The sequence below is a fragment of the Podarcis vaucheri genome (genome assembly GCF_965113315.1).
Source record: "Podarcis vaucheri genome assembly, chromosome: 6".
In the NCBI taxonomy this organism is placed as follows: domain Eukaryota; kingdom Metazoa; phylum Chordata; class Lepidosauria; order Squamata; family Lacertidae; genus Podarcis; species Podarcis vaucheri.
The window spans coordinates 45903763-45911871 of NC_138764.1; the positions used below are offsets into that span (position 1 = coordinate 45903763).

At 43.0% G+C, this 8109-nt stretch overlaps 1 long non-coding RNA gene across 1 annotated transcript; it reads right to left on the reverse strand.

Annotated features, from left to right (window-relative positions):
• Positions 1 to 4459: 4459 nt before the first annotated feature.
• On the reverse strand, positions 4460 to 5603 carry LOC309535587. The gene is made up of 2 exons (XR_014221306.1): positions 4627 to 5603; positions 4460 to 4542 (listed from the first exon to the last, which is right to left on the reverse strand). It is a non-coding gene; the product is annotated as an uncharacterized lncRNA (long non-coding RNA).
• Between the last annotated feature and the right edge of the window lie 2506 nt (positions 5604 to 8109).

Sequence of the window (8109 nt, forward strand, 5' to 3'; positions counted from 1 at the left end):
AGCTGCTTTGACTTTATGCCTGTGTGGAGTTAAGCCTGCTGAAAGCCCCACTTCTACACAACTGTTAAAGGTGCAGGATTCCTGTCCCCTTCCCTAGCTGGCCACCTTGGTTCTTATCAGAGTTGGGGTTAGAGTTAGAAGAATAGTTAGCATCAAGACATTCTGTTGGGGATAACTGCTCTGCAGCAAATGTGCACAGTGGGAAAAATTGCTGACAAGTATGAGAAATTTGCATGATATTATATTATTATTATTATTATTATTATTATTATTATTATTATTACAAACTGGGGTGGGGGAATGTGAATAACTTTAGACTGGAAAAGTTAGAAAAGGACAGAGACCTAAATTAACAAGATTCAACGCTTCCTAAAAATATATGACAAAATGCAAAATAGAGAATATGGACTATAGGGTCCATATTTGCAATTACGCCAAAGCATAATTGCAGCCAAGTTTGTCTTGGGGGTAGCAACTGGCTAAAGCAAAGGGGAGCTGGGAAGAGAAGGGCGAGTGCTTAGGGAGAAGCCTAGTGTGAAGGAATCCTTAAAAATATGGCTTTTGTTCTAAGTAAGTGAGAAGGAAGATTGCACTGAAGTTATCATGCAGCCTCATCTTAGTGTGCCTACTGAGCAGAATTTGAGTTATGATTACATAAATCTCCATTTCAAATTTATTGCCATAATTTATCAGCTCATGTTGCTGAATGGCCAAGTAGTTAATTTTAAAATGAAGTGGTGCTATTTTCATTAATACCCTTGTGCTAACTACCTATCAAAACACTCAGAGGCAATTAATACCATGTTGCCGAAGTACTGAACCAATAAATATCTCCAGTACTGGCTTGTCTCTGGCAGATAAAAGGCATTAGACTAACCTACTCCCTTAATAATGCTTTTCCATTCCCTTTCTTCCCATGTCCCTAGAAACATTTTACACTTTAAGGAAGAGATTAAATAGCCCAATAAGCTAATAACATGAATTTAAAAGGCTGGTATTTTCTTTCTCATACCCACGACATCCAAGAGAATTCTTCAGGCTGTCTCTGCAGTATTAATAAGTTTGAAAGGTGATGCAAAATCCTGAAGGTTATATATCTCCAAAACTAAACATATTTAGCTCAAACAAGGGACCTTGTAATGTCTTTATTTGTTAATTTTCAAGGAGTTAAAATATACTAGGGAATTGAAATTTCTTGTTTGCACACTATCTCCTGCTTCTTTCCCAGCCGTTCTCTGGCTATGAATGGACTCAGGACTCAAGAAAGCAAGAACCATGCAGCAAGAAAGCAAGAACCATGCAAAGGATATTTGCTCCACTGTTCCACCAGTAGAGCTGCATCAGTAGGAAAAGCATGTCTGAGAGCTACCAGACTAGATTACTGTACTGAACCAACAGAGTTGCGGAGACTGTGCAGAGACTGTAACAGGAGTCTTGAATTGGCTCCAGAAAACAAATCTTATGTTTTCCCCTTATGTATTCAGGCTATCACCATGCAAAGGGGTTGGGGGTAGGGGAGGCTGCTGTTTCAGTGCTGGAAGGTTTCTAAACATATTCCAGAAGCATAACTGATGAGAAGATTAAAAAAATTCCTTCCAGTAGCACCTTAAAGACCAACTAAGTTAGTTCTTGGTATGAGCTTTCGTGTGCATGCACACTTCTTCAGATACACTGAAACAGAAGTTGCCAGATCCTTCTATATAGTGAGAAGGTGGGGAGGGGTATTCTCACTATATAGAAGGATCTGGCAACTTCTGTTTCAGTGTATCTGAAGAAGTGTGCATGCACACGAAAGCTCATACCAAGAACTAACTTAGTTGGTCTTTAAGGTGCTACTGGAAGGAATTTTTTTATTTTGACTATGGCAGACCAACACGGCTACCTATCTGTGATGAGAAGATTGACACTGAGGGAGTCCAGTTGAACCTCTTGACCTTCATTACAAGAGTGGATTACAGAAAACTCTTGACCAGATGGTTCCTGCTCTTGGATTAGGATACTCCTCCAGGTTGGTGCTTTTTGATGTCCATGACAAAAGGCTGTGAGGATGGAAGGTGAAGTTTTGTTTGTGTGGATAAGAGTGGTCTAAAGATGACTGATGCATTGTTCGAAACCAGGCAGACAAGATTTGAAGACAAAAGGAAAAATGGGATACTGTGTTATCAGGGTTTCTGATAGTGATGAGGTTTCTAAGTGAACATACTTAGCAACCTTCTTCAGACCAACCCATTCAATATGAGAAGGTCAGGAGTGGGGAGCAGATGCAGGGGACCTTGGGGGCATATTTAGCCCTTGTGTAATCAGGCTGAATGTGTTAAAAGAGGCTTTTGTCAGAAAATAATCATGCCCAGAGGATGACCTGGCACCTGAGCTTAAAACCATGACTAGTGTCCCAACCCAGGGCTTTGTTATCAACAACATCATGGATCCAACAGTCTCTGCATCAGTGGAAGAGACCTGCCAGCCAGATTAAAAATGAAATAGCGAAAATTAGTTGAGATGGCTCTCTCTCGCTCCCTCTCTCTCTTTCCCCAACAGCTATGGATGGTATTGTTCAGGCAGGAAGGAGTAAGTCTCATTTCTTACACAGGATAAACATAAACATCATAAACACTCTCTGGGCTGGGAAGACAATGAGACATTCTGTACTGGAAACTTTTCTGTAGGCATTCTGTTAAAGGATTTATAGCCGGGATAGAGATTTGAATCTCAATGCTGCTACCGTTACTCTATGATGAAAAATTTTGGGATCAGTCATTTCTCATGCAGTGATTGAGCCATTTTAGGCTTTAAAATGTGAATGTCTGTTTTGTTTTGTTTTGTTTTTTAAATTTCCATTAATTGACCCCTGGAAGTGGGACTTCAACTTTCCTTGAAGTCTGGCAGAACACTTTGCCTGCTGGTGTTAGGCCCTAACAGCTAGGAACCAAAACCTCATTCCTGGAAATGCAGCATAGTTCCCTGGGGTTTGGGAATAATGCTGCAACTGCAAACCATAGTCCTTCAAGGCAGGTTTCTGTACCTACTGAAGCTGCATCACGGCAAGTTGCGGAAAAAGTGCTAACTTCTAAGTCAAGGATCAGATGTAATAGCTGGCGTTTCTTTGTTATTGTAGTGTATATGCAGCATATATACATATAGCCAGTTTCCTTACAAAGGGAGAAGTTTCCCCTCCCAAGTTTCCAGAACTAACCATTGGCAAAAAATGTGGGTGGGAGAGAGAGAAATAAAATACGAGATATCCCAGTAAACATTAGTGATGTAGCAGAAGACTCCATGGCCCCTAAATGGACAGCCATATTACTACCAAACAGGAACAAACCCAAAAGAGGATGCCTTCACCTCAGCATGGTTCCCCTTTATTACAACAACATAAACCCCCACAACCCCCTACAACTCAAGATGGCTAATCTGACCTCTACCCACCCTCTCTCTCACACACAAACAAAATCACTGCAATCAACTAAATGCAACCAACTCTGGGCTTTCCAACCTCTCGCACCACCAACAAAAACAAACAGATAAATAAAAACCTATCCTGGCAGCGCCGACACAAAAGCTCCACACAAAAATGAAAAGTCACTACCTGCCCCTTCTCCCCCCGCTTCCGCCAACCTCACAATCTCTATGACAGCAGTGTCCTCACAGCGAATGAAACTGACCTGTAGAAAGGCCTCTATGAATTGAAAACTGCATGTACCCTTGTTAATTATGAACCTTCTTTAATAAAAACAACTAAAAAGAAAAAGGAAACAGCAAAAGCAGGGACAAGCAAACCTGCCAATTTCAGTCTTTTACCTCCCCTGCCCCTCTTACCTTCGGTTCTCCGCATTTCCAGCTTGCAATTTTTGAAAACCCATATACATGTTTCCCTTAAGATACAACATGTCTCTTTGTAGCCTAATAGAGTTTTCTGCTCTTTGTAGTGGAGGTTGGGGGTCTAACTGCTGCCTGAGTGACTGCAGCTGTGGGGCTGGGGTTTGGCCAGGGCCTGCCTTACTATAACAGCAGGTTCTGCCGTGGGGTGGGATCAACTGTGGCTGGGTTGGCCCCATGGAGACGCAGGGATGGCCTGTGTTTTCAGTCGGGCTATAGAAGCGTAGGCCAGGCACTGTGTGAGACAGGCCTGTGGCCTTCAAGCAGGGTGAGAGCCTGGTTGAGGGGAAGTTTGGTTTGGTTGCATTCCCCCTGAGAGGCAGGTGGAGGTGAATAGCTAGGGCTTTTGACCAGGCCCATGCAGAAGGGGGCAGCAGCCAGGTACCCTTGCCCCTGGCCTCAGGGGGTCCTGGAAAGGGCCTGCTGGACTTCCCCTGTCGTGCCAAGAAGGCCCTGTGCCTCCCAGCCAATCACTTGAGGCGCTTTTAATAGTTCAGCACGCCAGCGCTGCGGAACTGACCCAGGAATAGATTTGGCCAGATGGAGGAAAGTATCCCAGTACGGACTCTTTCCAAGCTTTAGAGATATTTGATCATCTTTTACTGTATTCAGCAGAGGTGGTGTTCCTCTTTCACCAACACGAAAGTCACTGCTGCAAACACATTTCTGCTGGAGAATAAAGGAGAGAGGGGCACGTTTAGCTATTTCCCCTCATTTGCAGGGAAGGATGAAGTAGAGCGTATTACTTACCTTGAGACAATGCAGGACAGGAGGGAAGGCATTCCTCCGCTATCCTCTTTTGCCAGGAACTGGGGGAACTGGAACTGAGTTGATCCTGTTTGAGGTACAGCAAGATGAAACCGCCCAGGTTTCTAATGTGTTACATAGAGTTTTGCTGTATGTTTGATATGAAACCATATCTGATCTTTATCTTTTCCTTGAGAGTGCATTCTTCAGCCCACTATAACTCTGCAGCTATTTGTATTAATAAAAATAGGAATTGTACTCATATGAAGCAGCAAGAAGGTTGGGCTGTAGCGTATTAAAGGCCCAGTTCCGTTCTGTAGTTCAAAAGGAAGCAGCTCCCAATGAACAGCAACTGAAAACCGAAGTACTGTATTTCTGTTTGCTGCAGGGGCTGGAGCTTGAAGGAAGCTACCTGACAGGGCAGAGGTAAAAATTCAGTGCCAGGCCCCTTCATCACCACAGCACTAAATGTTGAGGAAGTTCCTGGTTTATAGCTCATATGACTGGGCCACTGCAATTTGAGCCTGTGTGTTTGTGTGAAAGAGAGAGAGATGCCCCTGACTGGAAGCAGCAATAAAATGAAACTGACCTCTGTCAGTATTTTGTAACAAAAGGAGGGTTGTTTTAAACCATTATTCAAGCTTTGCACCTAGGTTACTGAAGCCCATGAGCATTCCTTGTGCTTGAAGCATTAGCATTTATTTCTGTGGCATTTGTTTAGGCTCTCCAGCGGCTGGCAATTTCCTACCCAAGAAGAGCATATTAATACAGTGAAAATTAGGCCATCCCGGCCAAGCTGTGCCAATGTTAGAATCTGGAAGCCACCCAGATACTGATTAAAATAGCCAGTTAACAGAAGTCCCACCACTCTGCTCTGCCTGAGGTGTACGGCTCTCTGCCTGCTAGGCCAAGTCGGCCAAATTCTGTGCTCAGTGTAGAGCATGCAAATGCAGCAGGTTTGCCCGATTAATAAAATGTATTCAAGCTGCAAATCATTTGTGTGTGCATGTGGGGGGGGGGAGTTGGAGGAAATGCAAAGCTCAGAAAGGGGTAAGTGAGAAGTGATGGGAAGGCATGAAAGCCGATTGCCAGGAAAAAGTGAAATCCCTTGTTAGAGTAGATACCACCCCACAAGGGTTTCATTCTTTTATAGAATAAATATAAAGCCTAGGGTATTTATTCTTACTCTCTACAAATTTTACATTTATGGGTGAAAGGCAACACCTCTGCAAAATACGCATCTTATTAAAAGCTGAATATACCATGACTCAATGTAGGGAACTTGTATGAGTGCAGGAGCTCCAATGTGCACATAATGTTCCTGGGCACATGAGATTCACCAGTCATTACTATGAAGGAGATATTTGCATACATAGCCTTGGCCAAACAGATTTGTTCCCTCCATGAGGATCAATGGAGAAACCCTCACAATTAAGCTATCCTTCATAGCCTTCTGGGTCAGGGCAAACAAATAGCATCTGGAATGAAATGGAAACTGGGTATTTTAAACTGTAATGTGTTATTTTTCAGTATGCTTCAACAGAGGGAGCTTCAGAAATACAGAAGTAAGATGCTTGAAGTTGGATCCACTAGGGCTACAAAATTATTATTTCCAATGGTTTTCTTCTGGCAGGTCTCCCCAGTGAGGCCTGCCTGGTATTGTTTCAGCAGCAGGTAAAAATTAATCTCTCTCCCCCCCCCCACTCCAGACTGTTGACAGATAAGGACGATGTCTTTGCTGCAAGTTCTCTTCTAAAGCTTTTTGTGATGGTTATCCTTCATATATGTTTTCGTATGAATGTGTTAAAATAATAATGATAATAATAAATATATACATGTACAACTGGATGCCGTTGCTGAAAAGTACATACCACCTCATGATACAGATGCTGTAGGCCTTTTACCCACTGCCTTGTGCGACATTTCATTGTCTCTCAAGACAGACGGATGCCAACAACAACAAAGTTCTTATGAAGAGCAAGATTCAGATTATACCCCAGTTGTGAGCACTGCTTCAATCTCACCCTTTTGAGAAGGACATGCAGGAGGGGGCTCCACCTTAGACTGTGCTTGACATTGGCAAACTCCCCAAGCCCCAACTGCAATCTGATCCTGGTCTTGCATGCCTTCCAGTTGGCCCAAGAAACAATGTTCTGACAAAATTTAAGAAACCTGACATGTTCTTTCTGTTCTTAAACTTATATATCCTCCCACCCAGCAACCAGAACAGTTTAACTAGATCCTTATTGCAGGTCTGTGTGATCACCTCCTAATCTCCTCATCCTCTTTAAAAGCCTAATATACTTAGGCGCCTCCCTGCTGGCTTCTTGAATTTTCTTATCTTGGAAACCTAGTATAGCTGCTGTGGATGAGTTCTGACCATGTTTGTATATAACCCCGAACACTCTGGGGGCTTTTTTTGGTGTGTGTCTGACAGAACCGAAGAGATGTTTGGTCAGAAGGCCTCCCATTTTGGTGAAAGAACAAGGGATGCAGCATGTGACTATCATTCTCACATCAAGGGCAGAAGCAACAAACCATTTCTACAGCCAGAGGCTTCAAATGAAAGGAAAGCGCTACTGTTGTCTTGTCCTGCTTTCTTGTCCTGTTTTTGGGCTTCCCAATGGCACCTAGTTGCCTACTCTGTGAAACAGAATGCTGAACTAGACAGATTTTTTTGTGTAGTCCAATAAGGTTCTTACGTGCCTGTGGAATTTGAGAAGGGCCTTTTAAATAACCTGAATGTTAAATCCTCCCCCATTCATGCATTTCTTTGCCTATGTGACGCTGCTCTGTTACAACATTGGAGCGGGCAGCAAGTAAGCATGAAACTGCGCCCAGAGCAATGGGTGATCAGGCCAGAACTCAGCTGTGGGTATTGCAGCGCTTGTCCTGCAAATTTGTAAGCTGCCAGTCCAGTTGGCTTCTGAATGTGGAGTGTGGAGTGTGGGGCAGCACAGATAGCCAAACTTCTTGGGACAGATCTACATTTACGATGGGATACTGAGATGGCAGTGCCTTGCACTGAGTGCTTGAAGATTTGTCTGACAGTTGTAGAAAGGAGGGATCTTGTTAAATTTCATAACAGGTTAAACAAAGTGTGTGAGAATTGATATGAGGCAATAATGAGGCCATTCAAAACTCTTAATGTTGTAGGTAGGATCTCTGGGAACCCTAGTATAGACTGAATATTTAGATAAGAGAACCCAAAATGCTCTCCTGAACATTTTCACTGGGCTACCTCGTTGAAACAAAATACTAATATATGGTGTTTCAACAAGGTAAAGGTAAAGGGACCCCTGATCATTAGATCAAGGTAACCCAGTGTAAATTTCAGTGGAGCATCCTGGGTTCTGTATCAAGCCGTCATACAATGATCTCAACATGTCTTGTTTCACTATATCACCTAAAAACTGTGCTCCCACTACAGTGAGTTTAAGAGATACAAAAAGATACTTGCATACACACTGTAAAGAATGAGAAGTC